Source organism: Peromyscus maniculatus, chromosome X, assembly GCF_049852395.1.
Source record: "Peromyscus maniculatus bairdii isolate BWxNUB_F1_BW_parent chromosome X, HU_Pman_BW_mat_3.1, whole genome shotgun sequence".
NCBI lineage: Eukaryota > Metazoa > Chordata > Mammalia > Rodentia > Cricetidae > Peromyscus > Peromyscus maniculatus.
This window is the reverse complement of record NC_134875.1, coordinates 29,065,615-29,085,379: the sequence shown is the minus strand read 5'-3', so window position 1 is coordinate 29,085,379 and position 19,765 is coordinate 29,065,615. Positions and strand designations below refer to the sequence as shown.

At 34.7% G+C, this 19,765-nt stretch overlaps 1 pseudogene; it reads left to right on the top strand.

Annotated features, from left to right (window-relative positions):
* The first annotated feature begins 270 nt into the window (after window positions 1–270).
* LOC102928231 (heterogeneous nuclear ribonucleoprotein A3 pseudogene) lies at window positions 271–12,856 on the top strand (annotated as a pseudogene).
* Window positions 12,857–19,765: the final 6,909 nt, after the last annotated feature.

Sequence of the window (19,765 nt, the reverse complement as noted above, 5' to 3'; positions counted from 1 at the left end):
ACAAAGGCAGTACTAGGTTGTCTTCAAATCTCCTCTGCGAATATTATTCCAAAATGGTCAATTAGCCTCATGAAGATTCTTAGGGCAATGGCAAAAAGTATCCACATTTTTTTGTAAAAAATGTCACAATAATGGTATCTAGCCCAACCACTATTATTGTTGTCTGAAATCACATTTCTCCAACAGGCAACATGCTCAGGCATGTCACAGCAATATGACACTCTTTAGTAAAAACTACTGTTGTACTTACTACTGCTGTGAAGAGACACCATGACCAATGCAACTTATACAAGGAAGCATTTGATTGATAGATTGGCTAAAGTTTCAGAGGGTGAGTCCATGACAGTCATGGTGGGGATCAAAGGTTGTGTGAGACAGGTAGGCTTGGTGCTGGAGCAGTAGGCTGAAAGCTTACAGTTGATCCATAAGCACATAGCAGAGAGAAAGTAGGATTTATGCCTGATATGGGCTTTCAAAACCTCAAAGCTCACTCCCTGAGACACACCTTCTACAACAAGGCCACACCTCTTAATCCTTCCTAAATAGCCCACCAACTGGGATGCAAACATTCAAATACATGAGCCTATGGAAGGCATTCTCATTCAAGTGACCACACATGATAAAAGTACATTATTTGAACTTATAAGATTTCAACACTGAAAATACTTCCTTTTTGAAATGAATGTGCAGTAAGGAAGTACATAAATAAAAAAGATAAAATAAGGATTTATATATATTACCTTCCATATGCTCCATGAAATTTGCATTAAATTATTCAAATATAATTTCTATTAGAGTTATAGTACCTTTTGCTTTTCAAGTTCATATTTGTAAAATTAAATGACTGATCAATGTGTATAAATTTTCAATGATATAAAATGAATGTGACATAGCTGAAATAAAATACACTGGTTAAAAATTCTATGTGAAATGCCTAACATAATCAATGATCTGCATCTGTATAGGTTTTTAGATATGCAAGTCTATAGTGATTATATATTTTATAAAATTATAAATTATAAAATTTTAAATAATAACAAATGTAATGGGTTTCATTATGAAATTTTTACATATACACATCATTATTGGACTTGGTTCACCTCTATTTTTACATATCTTACACTCAACTCACTGGTTCTTATCCTTCTGCCAAATCAGCTCTCTTTTGTTTTCATGTGCTACACACGTATAATCTGCACATGGGAAGAAAAAGTAGACATGCAGTATGTATCTTTTTTCCCTTAATTACCCTCTTTTTGTTCCTCATTTTTTAAGAAGTCACCATACACCCCATATCCCCCTTTCTAACTTTAAATCATATAACCAGATGATAGATAAATGATAGATAGATAGATAGATAGATAGATAGATAGATAGATAGATAGATGATAGAAAGATAGATGATAGAATATTAATAGATAGATTGATATGATATGAGGGAAAGGTAGCAATAGTTAGCCATACTTAATTTGCTTAGCATAGTCTCTGTGTGCATCCACTTTCATTTATATGAAGTAAATCCATCCTCCTTTATGGTTAATAAAACTCCATTTTCTTCATGTTTTTAAATTATATTAATTTGTCTCTGTATGTGTTGTGGTGTGTGTGTGTGTGTGTGTGTGTGTGTGTGTGTGTGTGTGTGTGTGTTGCAGGTCCTTCAGCCATTCATCTGTTGATGGACATCTCAGCTAATTGGATAACATGAATATGAATATGAAAGTAGGTCTGTGGTGTGCTGACTTAAAATTTCTTTTGGCACATACCTAGCAGTGGCATAGTTGAGTCCTAAGGAGTTTCTATTTTTAGCATTTTACATATTAGTTTCAATTACTACCTTGCATTACCAACAACATGAAAAAGTGTTTCACTTTCTCTACTTCATCTATAGAATTTTGTGTTTCTTGATGTTCACAATTATGTATTAATTTTAAATTCCATCTTTTTAATAGTTATGTTATATTTTTATTTTGCATATATACACAAAATGTTTGTCTTTTTGTGAGAGAAAGCTGTCTCTTCAGTTCACTTACTCATTTGTTTATTGGGTAATCTTGTATTTGGTGTATTTTATAGACTCTAGATGTTAATAACCAAGTCAGATATATAGATAATAAAGAGTTTCTCTCATTTTGTGGGCTACATCTTCATGATGCTTTTTTTCTCTTTCTGCACAGAAATTGTGTTTAAATGTTTTTAATGCCATTTTGAATATCTTGCTATTATTTCCTGAGTGATTTGAGTCAATGTTAGATTCTTTGACTATGCCTATTCCTTCAAGTATTCCCCCTACTTTCATGATTACATTAAGACCTTGATCCAGTTTGAATTGACCCCTTTTCCCTGTCCGATATATGACTCTGGTTTCATTCTTGTCTATGTAGAAATCCAATTTTTAGCAACATTTTTGAAGAGGTTGTCTGTGATAGTTGTTGTTATTTATCAACTTGACAAGATTTAAAATCACCTAAAAGACAAATGTCCAGGGACTGCTGTGAGGGATTATTTAGTGCCTAGTCATGTGTTTGAAGGATTATATAGTTTATGTTTGGGTCCTGAACTGTTCAAAGGGGTGAAAAAATAGCTTACCAGAAGTATCCATGCCCCTTTCCTTCCTAATCGTGGGTGTAATAGCTGTTTCAAGCTCCTGCTTGCTTGACCTCCCTGCCATGATATACTACACCCTTTAACTAAAATAAACCCCTATTTTTTTCTGGGAATTTTTATCACAGCAATGGGGAAAAAAGTAAGACACTATCATGTTTTCAATGTATGCTTATCACACCATTTAAAACTACTGAAGAATAACTTTCAATTTCTTCATTTTAAATGCTTTGTTCAATGTGTCTGTTTTTATGCAAGCACTGTATTTTTGCTACTACAACTCTGTAGTATAATGTAAGATAATGTATTATGTCTGTTGCACTACTCTTTATATTTATTAGTTTGCATATCTGGGATTCTTTTTTATGTGAATTTTAAGATGTATTTTTACTTCCCTGGGATTTTGATGGATATTCTGTTGAATCAGCAAATTTCTTTTGTTGGAAAACCTACTCTTGTGGTATTAATTTTGCCATTCCATGAACACTGGTCATCTTTCTACCCTCTAGTGTTTTCTTGGATTTATTTTTCCAGTATTTTCATTATATAGGTCTTTGTTCTCCTTGATTACGTTTGTTCCTAAGTGTTTTTTAAGCTATTGTGAATAGTATTTTTGTGTGATTTTTCTTTAATATATAAAAAATACTGATTTTTATTATAATCGTATGTACTGTTGCATTACTGACTTTATCAGATGCAAGAATACTTACATTATTACATTTTCCAAAAGAAGATCATCCTAACTTTTTTTTTTAAGACAGGGTTTCTCTGTGTAGCTTTGTGCCTGTCCTGGATGTTGCTCTATAGACCAGGCTGGCCTCGAACTCACAGAGATCCACCTGGTTCTGCCTCCCAAGTGCTGGCATTAAAGGTGTGCACCACCAGCACCCAACCTGCGCCACCACCACCCAGCTTCATTGTAACGTGACAAAAATTCAAAATATAATATTTATATATTTCAGAAAAAATTGAGAAAACCTTGGTCAAATTTCTAGTTACAAAAGAAAGCCTCTGCTTCCCTATTTTTTCTTCAGTTATATTTTATTTCTTTAGTTTTACATTATAAAATAAATAGATCTATATATATAGTATAAAATAAATAAATACTTATAAAATAAATAACAAAATACATTTATAAAACAAACATTTTAAAATATAATTATTCTTGTAATGACATTTTGCTCCTTTGCACATATTTTTTGAGCTTTAAGTTATTATTTCTGGTGCAAATGTACTGTATCAGAAATGTGGATGGAGACATATCTGTCTTTTCTCAGTGTCAGAATTTATTGAAAACAATTATTTCACAAGCTACCCCAATTTTGTTGGTTGCAATTCTCCAAGTAACTCATTGTCTCTCTTTCCCTTGATAGGTGCCTTCTGCTTATCACATATTCTTTTATTTCAGTTTTAGCTATCAGTGTTATCTCTCAGATGACATATTACACATCACATAGTAGATATATCAAAGAATGCCTACGATGAGGTAATTTTAAGAGTCCAAGGAGTTTAAGAAGACCTTACTGGAGGGAAAATACAAGAGGGAGGTACAAATGAAAAAAAAAAAGCCTATAAGGGAGTAAGACACCTATAACCCTGCTGAAGTCTGCTGGAGGCTTCCTCATAGAGACAATCCACAGGGTCAAAATTGAATTGAGCTTCAATGTCCAGTCAGTCATCTCAAGCAATTTTCAAGACCATGGAAAGTGAACTTCAAACCAGTCTCAGAAAGGATGCAAGATGGGATTGGTGGATATATGTATGTAATTTGAATAAACTGTGTCAGCACTGATGAAGCCTCTGGGATAGTTAGGAGTTCTGCAGTTGTTAGCTCCTTGGCACATACACTGAGTGGTTAATGGCAGGTTACTAAATCCATCACCCGTTTTTCTTGATGTGATTTTAGTGTTTGGATGTGATCTTATGAGCCCAGTTCATACTGATAAATAGATATGTATATCCTTCTTACTTTTAATGATAAGTTTTATATCAATATTTAACTCCAGTGGTATTTATTATGCACAATAAGTTACAAAGTCATTCTGCCTCTACATATGTACTTTAAATGGAGTCAAATTCTACTTGTAAGATACAGGATCAGGTCAAAGAAAAGCCTGGTATATAACTGTTTTCCACAATAGGGAATAGCTGAGAGCAGGCTTTAGTTTAATCTCAATGCTTGATGTTCATCAAACTGCACATAATTGATGTATACAGTTTTGTGGATTTGGACACATTCTAACCATCACAATACAGTTAATTAAACACATATCACCTCTAATTATTTTCTTGTATCCTTTCTACTTATTTACATTTCTGTGCTAATAATACCATGAGGTTTGCCCTACTAGTAAAATGTAATATCAAGTATCAATTGCTAATTATAGGCACTATAGTTTACAAATCAACAGAAGAATGGGTAATGCAAATGTAGAATTTAACCAATTGAATATTGTTCAGTTATTAAGAAGAATGTAATTATAAAATTTCAAGGTAAATGGATAAAACTGTAAAAATTAATAAGGAGTTAACCCATCACAGAAAAAATAAAAAACAAACCTTGTGGTCCGTTTCTTTCTTCCTTTCATTCCTTCTTTTTAAGATACTCACATACCTCATATTGGCTTCAACCTTGTTCTATTAGACAAAAATGAGCATCAGTTACTGATCCTCTGCCCTCCATCTCCCAAGTGCTGTTTTGACAGCTGTGTGCCACCATGAATAGGTCCTTTTATTTCACTGTTTTTATAGTAGGCATCCGTGTGTGTGTGTGTGTGTGTGTGTGTGTATGTGTGTGTGTGTGTGTGTTATGTATGTGTGCAGGTGAGCTCACATGTGTGTGCTCATGTGGAGGCCAGAAATTGTTATCAGGTGTTTTTATCTATCTCTGTAACCAACATACTTTGGGATTTTTTTTACATGATGCTTGAAACCAAATTCAGGTATGCTTGTACAAGTAAGTCATCTACTAAGTAATCTTCCCAACTCCTCATTGTGGTTTTTATTTGCATGTTCTTGGTGTTGATATTACATCTCTCTTCATGTATCTACTTAGCTACAATTTTAGTATAGTTCATACTAAAATCTCAGTGGCACACAAAAATCGATACAATATTAAAGTTTACATGGACCAACAAAGACTGTAAATAGTCAAATCAGTTTTGAACAAAAATAATCATAATGATGGTATCATAACATTACATGTATTACATCCCTTCAAGTACAAAAGAAAATATAACAGTAATATAAAAATAAAATAGAAACCAAAGAGTAAATAGGCTTTCACTCATAAATGCTCAACTGATCTACCACCAGGAACCCAAAAATACAATTGAAAAAGACATTAGCTGATGATAGGAAAACTGGATATACAAACTTCTAAAAATGTGGGCACTAGTAACTGAACTGAACCTGGGTCTTCTAGAAGAGCAGCAAGTGTTCTAAACTAGTGAGTCATCTCTCCAGATCCAGATGGAATTATTTTAAACACTATATTTCTGCAAAGACTTTCTATTTCCTAATCCCAGACAGAGAAATCATAATTTTTAGACTGTGTTTGGATCATTCAAATATTTACATATAAACCTCATAATATGCTCATGAAAGCAAAAACCTAACATGGACAACAAAAAAAAATAAGAATGCCTACAATGTATAAATTTTGTCACCAAAAATTTGACTGAAGAATTTCCATTTACAAATGCAATTAGAAGTTTCATTTTGTTATGTGGAATATAAAATGAAATACAAATTTCAAATGCAGTTAAGGTCATAAATTGAGTTAAATATGATAATTAGAAAGGGGAGCACTAATAAAATAAAATCAAGTCAAGAAATTTGTAATAGATTGTTAGAATAGTGAGAGTAGAAAGGGTAGAAATGGGAGGGATTTAGGGGTAAATATTGCCGGATGTAGTTTATGAAATCCTCAAAGAGCTAATAAAGTTTTATTTAAGACAAATACTTTCAATTTTTACAAAATGAAAGTAAAAAATAAGAAGTAACTGTGGCAAATTGAAAAAGTTCAGCATTACCTACCTATCTAATCCCAATATGTAAAGCAATGAAAAGGTATTGATTTATCAAAATAGAATGTGCTGAATATCTATATTCTCTAACAGAAACAAGTGTTACTAAAGAAACAAAATATAGAGAAAAAAATTAATGTAACATGTATATACAGTGTCCAGTAACTAAATTTTTCTATAAAAATGTGGAGTGTCTTTGAGCACTCTTAGCCACATTCATCTATCTTACAGAATCAAGCACATAGTGATACAAACTAAAAGCTATTGCAGTAGTCCTAAATAAGCAGAGCATCTGTTCTTTATAATTGCAAAATGGCTAATCTTTACTAATTTGGGACATGAGTTCATAGATAAGTAACAGCTGCAGTTTTGCCAGCTGCATCCTAATGCCTCTCACGCACCTCTGAGCAAGAAGACATGTGTACAGACAGCCTCATTTTATTACACTCAGTTTCCTCTCCTTTCAAAGAAATACTCTGGGGACCATTAACTGTGATGCTTCTGCAAGGAAATTTTATTCAGGGAAAAGTAGATAAGATACCAAAGCTCTAGAAGTCAGTATTTGAATTTAACAAACAAATTTGTGAACAAGAAGAATTAAAGAGGACACAAGAAGTAATCCCTACTTTGTAGATGTAACCGTCTTATAAAATAAGAAACACAGAACCAATGCAAAGATGAAAGCCCAAGAGGTCAGAGCGATAGCTAGGAGCTAAAAACCTTACCGTTCACTGCTGCTGCTATCTTCCTCAGCAAGAGATCTACTTTCTGTCTGTTTGTCTTTTTTATAGACTTTCTATTCTGCCTTCTCATTGGTTGTAAACCCAACCACATGACCTCCTCTTCACTGCCTATCTGTACAGACCTCCAGGTCTTCTATGGTTGGTATTGAGATTAAAGGCATGTGTCTCCATGTTGGCTGTATCCTTGAACACACAGAGATCTGCCTAGATCTGCCTCCCAAGAGCTAGGATTAAAGGCGTGCACCACCACTGCCCAGTTTCTGCTATGGCTTGCTATTAGCTCTGACCCCCATGCAACTTTATTAACATACAAATAAAATCACATTTCAGTACAATTAAAATATCACCATACTACTTAATACATTTAGATTTCCCATCAATGTCCAGCACAGCCCTTCACACTTCTGGTTACATTTCTGGGACTTTTTTTTTTGGTCAGAAAATGTGTGGAAAAAGAAGAAAATGTTTCTATTGGTCATTGCCTTCTTAGAACAAGGTAACTTCTCTTCCTCTATTCATTCTTTTTTCTTTTCACTATATATTGTCTCTCCCTCCCAGAAAAGTAGTTTAGGAAAACAGCAGAGTGTTTATCCTGATTCCAAGGATGCACTTTGCTGAAATAACTGCATGTTCCTTCCAATATAGCTGGTGTGATGTAATATGAATGCTAAAGCATGATGCATTAGGCAAATTCTAGCTGAGCCTGTTACTCAATATCCAACTTTTCTGTCACAAAATTCTGTATTATCTGTAACATATTCAACAGCTGATCAACAGTTCTTGATCTAAACTTAATTATACAGCTCCATTTCATGAAATTGAATTGTTTATCTTTGTTCATCATCCCTCCAATAAATACTTGTATGGCATCTACATAATGATACTTGGAATTCTGCCTTTTAAAATACTAAAATATGTATATATTATAACTAAATGTATAAATACAACCTGCTTCATCTGTATAGTGTTACTTATATGCACACTTTTCAGGCCTGAGCACTTGCTATTGTATAACCAATTGGAGTGCTCTTTCCTGGGGAACAACAGTTAAAGTCAATTTAAAGGAGAGTAAGGGGAAAAGGTTTTGGACAGAGGAAAGGGAAGAATGGAATGATGCAATTATATCAAAATCTCACAATGGAGAAAAATATTAAAAATTAAAACTCTGATGTAATTTTAAAGTTTTCTATTTGATATTTAGATTCTGGACTTTGAAATGTTAACATAATTTTATTGTTTCCTTACTTTTATGATGGGCTCACTTCTCAATTTTAACACTCCTTCATCACACAAAAAGTAACAGAGCATGATACCAATTTACATGATCAACATATAATATGATTAATATTTAGTTTATCATATAATACTAAACTTTAATTTGTGGAGCCTTAGAGCAGTGAATGGTTTAGAAAATTAAATCTAAAATTAACCTAAAATAAAAATTGCACTCCATAAAGTAAAATCCATTGCATTAATATGAAAAAACTATTTAGATGTTGGAATGATGATATCCTAGTAGAAAGTTACAAATGTGAATTTTATATCAGTATAATCTAAAATTACACATCTCTCTACACTGTTAGCATAAAAAGCAGTAGCAACTAGTTGATTTACATATCCAACTATTTTTTAAAAGGCCTTTAATCTGCATCAATCATCCCCTGATAAAATTAATGATCAGCTCATGATGTCTCTAGGCATCACACAATGATTTATTTTATTTTATTTTATTTTATTTTATTATTTTATTTTGAGAGAGTCTCACTTTGTATCTCTAGCAGGACTGAAATTCAATATATACATTAGGCTGACTTCAAGCTCACCGGGATCCACATACCTCTGCCTCCAAAATGCTGATATTAAAGGCATGTGCATCCAAACTTTTCTTATTTTGTGTTTAATATTAGAAATGTTCAAATACATTCTACAATACAGATCCAGAAGATAATACAAATGGCTCTTGAGTTTTACTTGCTGGTTACATTTAGAATCACATATGAGACTGAATCTTAGAAAATGGCTACAAATGAATTTCAAATTTCTCTTGATGATAATTATATAAGATGCCTACCTAGGTCAGTGGATCAATATTTTTACAAGATGATTTGTGAGACAGTAAAAAGGCCTTTGTAGTGATTCTATGAAAAATACTTGTAGACATCACTCCTTTTGGAATTTCCAAGAGAGAAACAAATTTCAATGGAGTTAATTTGGGGAGCTTTTAAAAAGCACTTAATATGGAGGGAAGCAACAGTTTAATTAAAAGATATTTAAATTTTTTATTTCATGCCAAAATCACTCATTATTTAGTAAAAAGGCTAGCAATATAAAAAGAAACTTTTTAGCAGATAGTCATATTACTCTTAGTTTTCCAAATCTATAACAGACATACATTTTGAGTAAAACAAATCACCTTTGACAGCCAAAAAATGTTACAGGCAAATTCTGCCAAAATATATTACATATTAACATTGAATATATCTGTCATTCACTGTGAAGACATTCTTACTGAGCTTTAGCCCAAAGCCTTGATTGATTTTGACTCTTTTATATTTGAGAAGTATCAGCAGAATTATATGTTTATAGGCCCACTAATACAAATCTTGGAACTCCCACAACAGATCTGCATATAGTATCTAGCAGTATCATCAAATATATAACCTTAAAAAATAGAACTGGCCACTTTCATTTTTATAGCAAACATTCTAATTCAATTTAAGAAAAAGTGTAAAATTGTCTAGTATAGCAAAAAAAGATAACATAAATTTTACAAACACTTGTTTTATAAACTTACTGGGTCACATTACTATTATGCTTTCATAAGGATATTATGGAAATGAATTTAAGGTTTGAACTACTTAATTGGGATTTATTACCAAATAATTTCCCCAAAGATGTGACGATGCTCTATAATGATCCACTCCTGAGTCAGCAATAAGAAAGAATAATTAGAACCCTATAAAACAGCATATCTAAGAAAATAAGTGTGTAGGATTACTTTTTCTGACAAAAAAAATAAAAATTAATATAGAAACAATTGGTTCATACAAGTAAACTCAAGTAGAATTTATTATGTGGATGACTATTCCTTACAGCTCTGAATGGTATGTATTCCAAAGTAAAATTTTATTGAAAAACAAAAGTGTAAAATGTGAAAGTATTCACTATCCTAATTAAAATATTGGAAAACATTTTTTAATCAAAGTGTTTGGGGATATTGGTCTACTGTTAGCATCATTCAGCAGTTTGGTTTCTGGGCAGGTGTTTTCATTTTGTCACTGTAGATAGTTCTGATATTTGGGGCCAGATAATTTATGGGGGAACTTTCTTTTGCATTATAATGTGTTTAGCTGCATCCCTAGGGTGGCTACCCTATAAATTCCAGGAAAAATATTTCCAAATGTTACAGTCCAGATATCTCCAGAAATATTATCCTAAACTGAAAACTGGTGGTATATGGACAGTATGTGTGTGTGTGTGTGTGTGTGTGTGTGTATACATAAACATATACATATACATCCATAAATACGCACACATATATGGCCTTAAACAAAGTGAGTGGTGAAATGGCTGAGTGTATAAAGGCACTTGCCACCAAGTCTGATGATATGAGTTCAGTCCCCTGAACCCATGTGGTAGAAGGCTCTGCTCTGACATCAACAAGCACATCCCTACAGTTATACAAGAGAATGTGTGATCCCCACACACACATTGATTAAATAAAACAATCTTATAATTTAAAAAGAAACAAATAAAAATAAGTGTCAAACATTTTTTCTGTGTATCTCTAATATCTGACACATTCCACAAAATATTTCTCAAACCAAAAATATTGACTAATTTTAATATGAATAAAACACAATAGATCTATAATTTCTTAAGGTATCATTTTCTTTCCTAGTTTATGGACTTATTAACCCATATGAGTGCAAATGTAATATACTTAATATTTTTATTTTTATTCACTACATATATACATATAAAATTATTATAACAGAATTGCATATTTAAGTAAATTCAAATGTAATGTTTTTTATATTAATTTAGTAAAGTATTTTGAAATTAAAATGAGCAAACTTGTATAAAGTTAGGAATTGCTAGTTCACTATTAACTGAAAAGAAATTACTCTAATTGACCTGATAGTAGAAAATTGTATGCTCAGGATCAAAATACTAGGGATGATGAAAAGGAAAGAAAGATACTAGCTGTATGATAGCAAAGAAAATATTAAATATTAAAATATTAAATTGAACTCGAGTTGGAAGAGGCGAGTCTGGTCTCAAAATAGAGGTAAAACCGCTGCCTGGTCACCCCCAGCCTGACTCCGGCCATCTTAGCTGCTGCTGCGGGGAGGAGGGCCATGATCCAAAGAACCAGAACGGTTGAGGAAGCTGTTTATTGGCGGTCTGAGCTTTGAAACCATAGATGATAGCTTAAGAGAACATTTTGTGAAATAGAGCACACTTACAGACTGTGTGGTAATGAGAGATTCCCCAAACAAAATGTTCCAGGGGCTTTGGTTTTGTGACCTACTCTTGTGTTGAAGAGCAATGTGTGCTCGGCCACACAAGGTTGATGGGCGTGTGGTGGAACCAAAGAGAGCTATTTCTAGAGAGGATTCTGTAAAGCCTGGTGCCCATTTAACCGTGAAGAAAATTTTTGCTGGTGGTATTAAAGAAGGCACAGAAGAACATAATCTGAGAGACTACTTTGAAAAGTATGGCAAGATTGAAACCATAGAAGTTATGGAAGACAGGCAGAGTGGAAAAAAAAAAGGATTTGCTTTTGTAACTTTTGATGATCATGACACAGTTGATAAAATTGTTGTTCAGAAATACCACACTATTAATGGGCATAATTGTGAAGTGAAAAGGCCCTTTCTAAATAAGATATGCAGTCTGATGGATCACAGAGAGATCGTGGAGGTGGATCTGGCAACTTTATGGGTCGTGGAGGAAACTTTGGTAGAAGAGGAGTCTATGGTGGTGGAGGTGGTGGCAGCAGAGGTAGCTATGGAGGTGGTGATGGTGGATATAATTGATTTGGAGGTGATGGTGGCAGCTATGGTGGTGGCCCTGGTTACAGTAGTAGAGGAGGGTATGGTGGTGGTGGACCAGGATATGGAAACCAAGGTGGTGGATATGGTGGTGGTGGAGGAGGATATGATGTTTACAATGAAGGAGGAAATTTTGGTGGAGGTAACTATGGTGGTGGTGGAAACTATAATGACTTTGGAAATTATGGTGGACAACAGCAATCAAATTATGGGCCCATGAAAGGGCGTAGTTTTGGTGGAAGAAGCTCAGGCAGTCCCCATGGTGGTGGCTATGGATCTGGTGGTGGAAGTGGTGGATATGGTAGCAGAAGGTTTAAAAAAAGCAGAAAAGGGCTCTAGTTCTTAGCAGGAGAGAGAGCGAGGAGTTGTCAGGAAAGCTGCAGGTTACTTTGAGACAATCATCGTAAATTCATTAGAGGAACTGTAAAAATCTGCCACAGAAGAAGCGATGATCCATAGTCAGGAAAGTTACTGTAGCTTAAACAGGAAACCCTTCTTGTTCAGGACTGTCATAGCCAGAGTTTGCAAAAAAGTGCAGCTACCGATTCATGCAATGTAGTGTCAAATAGATGTACACTCCTGAGGTCTTTTATCTGTTGTAGCTTTTCTTTTTCTTTTCATTACATCAGGTATATTGCCCTGTAAATTGTGGTAGTGGTACCAGGAATAAAAAAATAAGGAATTTTTAACTTTTCAATTTGTATAGTTCAGTTTTTCTACATTTTAGTACAGAAACTTTAACAAAAATGCAGTTTTGAAGGTGTTTCCTTGTGAGTTAACAAGTAAAGAAGATCATTGTTAATTACTATTTTGTATGAATTTTGCTAACGTTAACTGTAAAGAAACACCTGCTTACTTGCAATTCAAGGGGAATCTATTCTCCCCATTTCCAAAACCATGATGAATGGGTGCTGATATGTGGAGAGAATAGATATCTGTATGTTTGCAATGTGTGTTTTAGATTATTAGGATTGGGAAATAAAAATTAGCATATTTGTGAATTTAATAGCATTAAGATTACTTTCAAATGAAAAAGATCTCAAAAGTTCCTATTTGTTTTTTTTTTTTTGCATTTTCTTTCAAAATGTAATCATGATTTTAGTATGTTTGATTTATTGAGTCCTAGCCGTGTTAAGAACATCTCCATTCCACATTTACCTTGATCACATTGAAACTGCTGCCAATAGCTTGGGGTATAAAATATTTATACTGCCCTCTACTAAATGGTGGTGGATGTATTTCATCTCCCAGTTTAACAGTCTTTTTAATACAGGATCACTAAGTCTGCTGTGTCTGAGCAAACTGGTGGATACCTGGTCTGTTCTGCTTTTAAAATTTCAAGTCCCAAGCACATTGATCTAGTCACTTCCTTGGTTTAGTCTCTCCCTCCACACAGCTTTTCAGGGCACAGGAATAAAAGTCACTCATTTGAACACCCCCCCAAAAAAGAAAATATTAAATCAATATTACTTCCATCAAACTTACCAAATTATCTAAGAAAAAGTCTTATTATGATTTATATGGGTTTTCTTTCATCCTTTCAAAATATTAATCACAGGCAGTAGTTTTTCATGTTTAAATTTATTACAGATGTGTAATTAACCAAAATGACATAACTGCAGATTCTGCAGCTACTAAATGGAGTTCACAACTGGATAGATATATTGAGGCTTACTTTTCTTACCTTGTATTATAAACAGGACCTTTCTGCTCTTTAAACACTAGCCAGTAAGGACAAAACTTATAGGTGAGTACCTGCTTGATGACTCCATGTTCCATGGTTCAAGTATGTGGAATCCTCAATAAGGTTTTACTGTCGATTTCTAGAGATAGTAATCAAGAGCAACATTAATAGCCTAAAATTGTTATGGAGTCTATGGGGCTCCATTAGCAAAAAACTAAAAAGCGATACCTCATTCCTGGTAAAGGGCTTTTTATTTAGTAGCATGTTCCCCATTATAGAGCAACCCCATTCAAACTCATTTTATATATGGATACGTATATATTTTTGGTTTTTTTTTTTGGTTTTTTCGAGACAGGGTTTCTCTGTGTAGCTTTGCGCCTTTCCTGGAGCTCACTTGGTAGCCCAGGCTGGCCTCGAACTCACAAAGATCCGCCTGCCTCTGCCTCCCGAGTGCTGGGATTAAAGGCGTGCGCCACCACGCCCGGCTGCGTATATATTTTAATTTACCTTCTACTGTAGTAGGTTTCCATATGGGTTTTTGTAAAATGCTTTTACTCTTAGTATCCATTCCCGTAGTCCCTTCTATAACATCTACCACCCCCTTTAAACATTGTTGAATCATTTATTCCCTTCATAACTTATTCTATCTCCACTTGCTCAAAAGAGCTCCTGCTCCCTCATGGCCCCTTATTAGTTTCTTAATTTGTGTTGATATTCCAAATGAGACAAACTGTATGTAAAGCTTAAAAACTAAATTCTACATGTTAGAGAAAACAGTGATATTTATTTATCTTTCTGGGTCTGGATTAGCTAACTCAAGATGACTGTTTCTAGTTCCATCCATTCACAGGCAAACAGAATCATTTCCAAAAACATCACCTGATATATAAAGTCATATAATTATTCTCTTTCTAAAAACTTGGTTCTTTGACAATTTCATGCTTATCGCCAGTGCATTTTGATGACTTCCCTCCCATTGTCATTTGTCTCCTACTCACTTTTGTCCCTCACTACAAGTCCCTTTCTAACATTCATGGCATTTTGTTTTGTTTTAGGACTTCCCAGGTTTAACAAGGACCCTCTCTGTGACAATGCATTTGGAATTAGTCCATAGTAATGGGATTGCCAGTGGCCACACAACTGAAGATATTGCATAGAAAGTCTAATTTCCATGGAAGAAGTTCTAAGACAGGATGAGCTCTCTTGTTAAGAAAAAAGAGGAGATCTGCAAACTCCTAAGCACAGTTCCGGAGCCATGGCCTATGAACTCCTCAACCATCTTTATTTGTAAGCCAGGTAAGTTGCTTCCATTTCCCCGCATCACCACTCCCCATCTTTAACTATCTCCATACCCACATTCCTAGTTCCAGACCTGTAGCCTATGATCATGCCTGGTTCTCCAGTGCATTTGCCAGCTAAGTTCTTTTTCCATTCCCCTGCCTTTCCCCCTACACACCACCATCTGCAAACCCAGGAGCCTAGTTCTGGACCTACAATCCCTAATTGTTGCCTAGCTATGTTTGCTGAGTAGGTAACTTCTTCCCCATCCCTTAAATTCTCTCCCCACCTTTATCTGCAACCCCACATCCCTAGCTCCAGCCTCAGCCAGGAACCTTCTTTTATTTATGGGACACTTTTGCCTGTTAAACTCTTTCTTCCCTTTCCCATCTTCTGTCCTTCCCCCATCCTCCAACCTCCCACCTGTGGCTATCTCCACACCACAGACCTAGGTCCAGATCAACGTACCTTTGAATGGTGGGCTATTTCTTCCATGTCACATTCATCGATCCACTGTCAGCTCCAAACTTGTGGATTAGGAGACATTTTTGCCTGGTCCGGTTAAACAACTCATCTACTAGGTTTACCTGGCCTAGCTAAAGCCATGCAGCTCCTGTACTGGTACAATCTAAGGAAAGGCAGATTATCACATCAGACACAATACCATAGGAACAAGTCTACATGCATAAATCAAATGTCAAAAACAAAAAATTAATGGCCAAGACAGCATGTCTTCCATCAAGGCCCCTAGCCTGTAGAAGTAGTGTCTAAGAAGAACTATCCAGATAACCACCTAGAGATAAAGTTTAAAAGAATAAAAAAGTATTCACAAATTCAGGGAATTTAAAGAAAGCCCCAAAAGGATAAAAATAAATTCTTGAGTGATGTCTAACAAAATAAAAATACACAGCTGAAAGAAATGAGGAAGATAATGCAGGATTTGAGAAGCAAAATCAATAAACAAATAGAAACATTGAAAGAAAACACAAGCTGAAATGAAGATGAAATTGAAAATTCAGCATCATAATTACATAACTCAACAGGAAGCCTTACAAGAACAATGAATCAAGAGAAGATAGATAAATTAGAAGAAATAGATTAAATAAGAAAAAAATATGAAAACTTAAAGTATAGGAAAGGAACATGTAGAAATGGAGAACACCTTCAAAAGACCAAAGATGCCGGGGCGGTGGTGGCACACGCCTTTAATCCCAGCACTCGGGAGGCAGAGGCAGGCGGATCTCTGTGATTTCGAGGCCAGCCTGGGCTACCAAGTGAGTTCCAGGAAAGGCACAAAGCTACACAGAGAAATGCTGTCTTGAAACCCCCCCCCAAAAAAAAGACCAAAGAAACAAATATGGTATGTATTTACTTAGAAGTAGTCATTAGCTGTCATGTCCTTCATAAACAGACTATAATCTGTATAAACACAGAGATTAGTTAGAGTGTAGGGAACTGGGGAGTGGGTAATCTCACAATGAAAGGAAATTAGAGTAAAGAGTTAAGGAGTTATGGATGGATGGGGGAACTGAAATTTATGGGAGCTCACAAAGGTTTCCTAGTGAGATCTGAGCTTGCTTTACACAGCAAGGGTGCATTAGGGGATTCCTGGACCAGGAGCACGGTCACCAGGCACCAGGTGTTTAGGATGGTTTATAGTTGGTTGGGCTGGGGGGAGGTCTTTTGCTCCACCCCTTGGCATTCCTTTAAAAGCCCTTTAGTAGAGACAAAGGGGGCTGCTGGGTTTGAACCCAGGCCCCCTGAGGCTATCCTGTGCTTTCTACCTCTCTCTCTTTCTCTCTCTCTCTCTCTCTCTCTCTCTCTCTCTCTCTCTCTCTCTCTCTCTCTCTCTCTCTCTCTCTCTCTCTACTTCCGTCTAGAAATTCCTCATTTTTCCCAGCTCAAGAGTACTTTGGGGGAAATGGCCTCCCTCAGGAATTGGAGGATCAAATGGGGAAGGAGAGAGAACAACTAGTTAAGGGAGGAAATGAAATGGGAGCAACTAAAATTAAGGAACATTTGAGGGCTCATATGGAAACCTAATAGAGTAGAAGTTTCTGAAAATATGCACATATATGAAAGAAATCTAAATGGAATCACCAAACAATGGGGAGACAAAGCCCAACTAGACATCTTGCAGCACCAAATGAAATGTCCAGTGCCAGAAATGGGTTACATCTAATTGATTTTTTAGCCAAAGAGATCCTGTAGAAATCCAAAAAACCCAGGCTATTATCAATGATATTGGGAGCTCTCCACAAACTAATGTAGTGCCCTATTGCTGATGACAATGCCTATATAACAGTTGAACAAGAGGAAGTCATGCTGATACTTACCTAGAGCCTTCACCCTTGGTTCATGGTGCTAGAATATACTCTGCATGTTACAAGAGGAGAAAGATAAACACCAAGCTGGCTACAAATCTTTCATCTAAAATGGTGACTTACATGTAACATATACTGGTGCAATCACGAAACAAAATTGTACCATTAACTGATTGGATTTAAGGTTCATTCTGTGAGAGGGAAACCCATATCTGACACTGTTTAGCAAACAAGAATGTGAGATTAGCTAGGCCATGACCCTAGGGTAAAACCAAATACAGTAGTTCTGCTCAAATAAACATAACAATAAAATGATTCCTTAAAAACATTATGTTATGCTCATAGGTCAGTATTGCTTAGCCATCATCAGATAATTGTGTGTGTGTGTGTGTGTGTGTACAATAGATGGGAACAAATATACAGACCAATAAATAGACTATATGCAGATATTGAAAAATCTGGAAACAGTGAATTCTAAATGGATGTTTAAAGCAAATCTCTCAGGCTTCAAGGAACTTTGATGAAAAGGAAGCAGAACAATTGTAAGCTCCAGGGGGGATGGATAACATCAAGGAAACAAAGTCTTCTAAACTCAGCAGGACTCACATACAAACTCAGAGACTATAGCAGTATGCACAGGGCCTACATGGGGTCCAAGCACTGAGATATGAAGTGGATATAAGGACCCATCCCTAACCCAGAAGCTATCTCCAATAAATAACTGTGCACCAAGGAAAAATTAGTGTTCTCCAATAATGTCTCTCTGGATGTACAAATCATACTTAAGGAAAGGCTCCCTGCCCAGAAATAAATGTCCAACACAAAACAAACTTAATGGTATCTTTGGAGGGTTTTTTTTTTTGTCTATTAATACTTAGTCTGATCAATTTTTTTTAATTTACTGATGTTTAGCTTATATGCTATGGTTTCTGGTTGTGTGTTTTTACAGGATTTTTGTGTTTAAAAGTATATGTGACTCTACAATCTACATAAATTTTTGTGCTTATTTGGCACTCTTTTTTCTGTTTCTTTTGTCCTTTATTATTTGTTTGCTTTTATTTTATTTTACCTTAATGTATTTTTATTATTAAAATTTAATATTATTATTGTTATATATCTGCTTATTTTCTAATAAGAGAAAGAAAAGGTGTGGATGTGAGTGGATGGGGAGGTAGAAAATATCTGGAAGGAGATGGAGGAGGGAAAATGGTAATCAAGATATATTTTATGAAAATATTTATTTTCATTCAAATATAAATAACACATACATAAATTAGATACATAAATAAATTATAAGCATAGAAAATTGAGTATAAATCCAGATCAAAGTCTAGACCATGTATTTTATAAGATCATAGAAAAAAACTTCCTAAACTACAAAAGACATATACATAAAGATTCAAGAAGAACACAGAACACCAACCTTATAAGACCAGAACAGAAATTCCCCAAGATATATTATAGTTAAAACTTTAAACATACAGAAACAAAGAAAATTATTGAAAGTTGTAAGAAAAAAACCACAGAATAATAAAAAACATAACAAAGAAGCAAGTTTCAAATAAAGGAAAACCAATAAGAGTAACATCAGATTTCTTAGTTGAAACTCTAAAACTCAGAAGATCCTGGAACAAAGCACTCTAACTTCTAAAAGACCACAATTGCCCATCTAGGCTATTGTAGCCAACAACACTATGTGCCATAAATGAAAGAGAAAAAAAGACTTTCAGTGTGAAAAACAGCCAAAAAGACAATCATATCCAACAATAAAATACTGAAATAAAGCATATTGTCAAGGACTACTGTGATCCAGTCCCTTGATAGCTCTCTCCCAGGATTTGTGGGAGATTCTATCAACCAGCTGAGAAGTCTAATCTTAAGGATTGCAAATAAATCTATGTACATGAAACTCTTTAGTTCATTCACTTTATTTTTCTGAGTCAATTCTGTCTCTACATTGCTTCTATTCTATTCTCTTACTTAGCTCCTGTCCCTCTATGTGCTATCTAAATACTTTTTTCTTTATTTTCTTTAAATATTTTTATTTTAT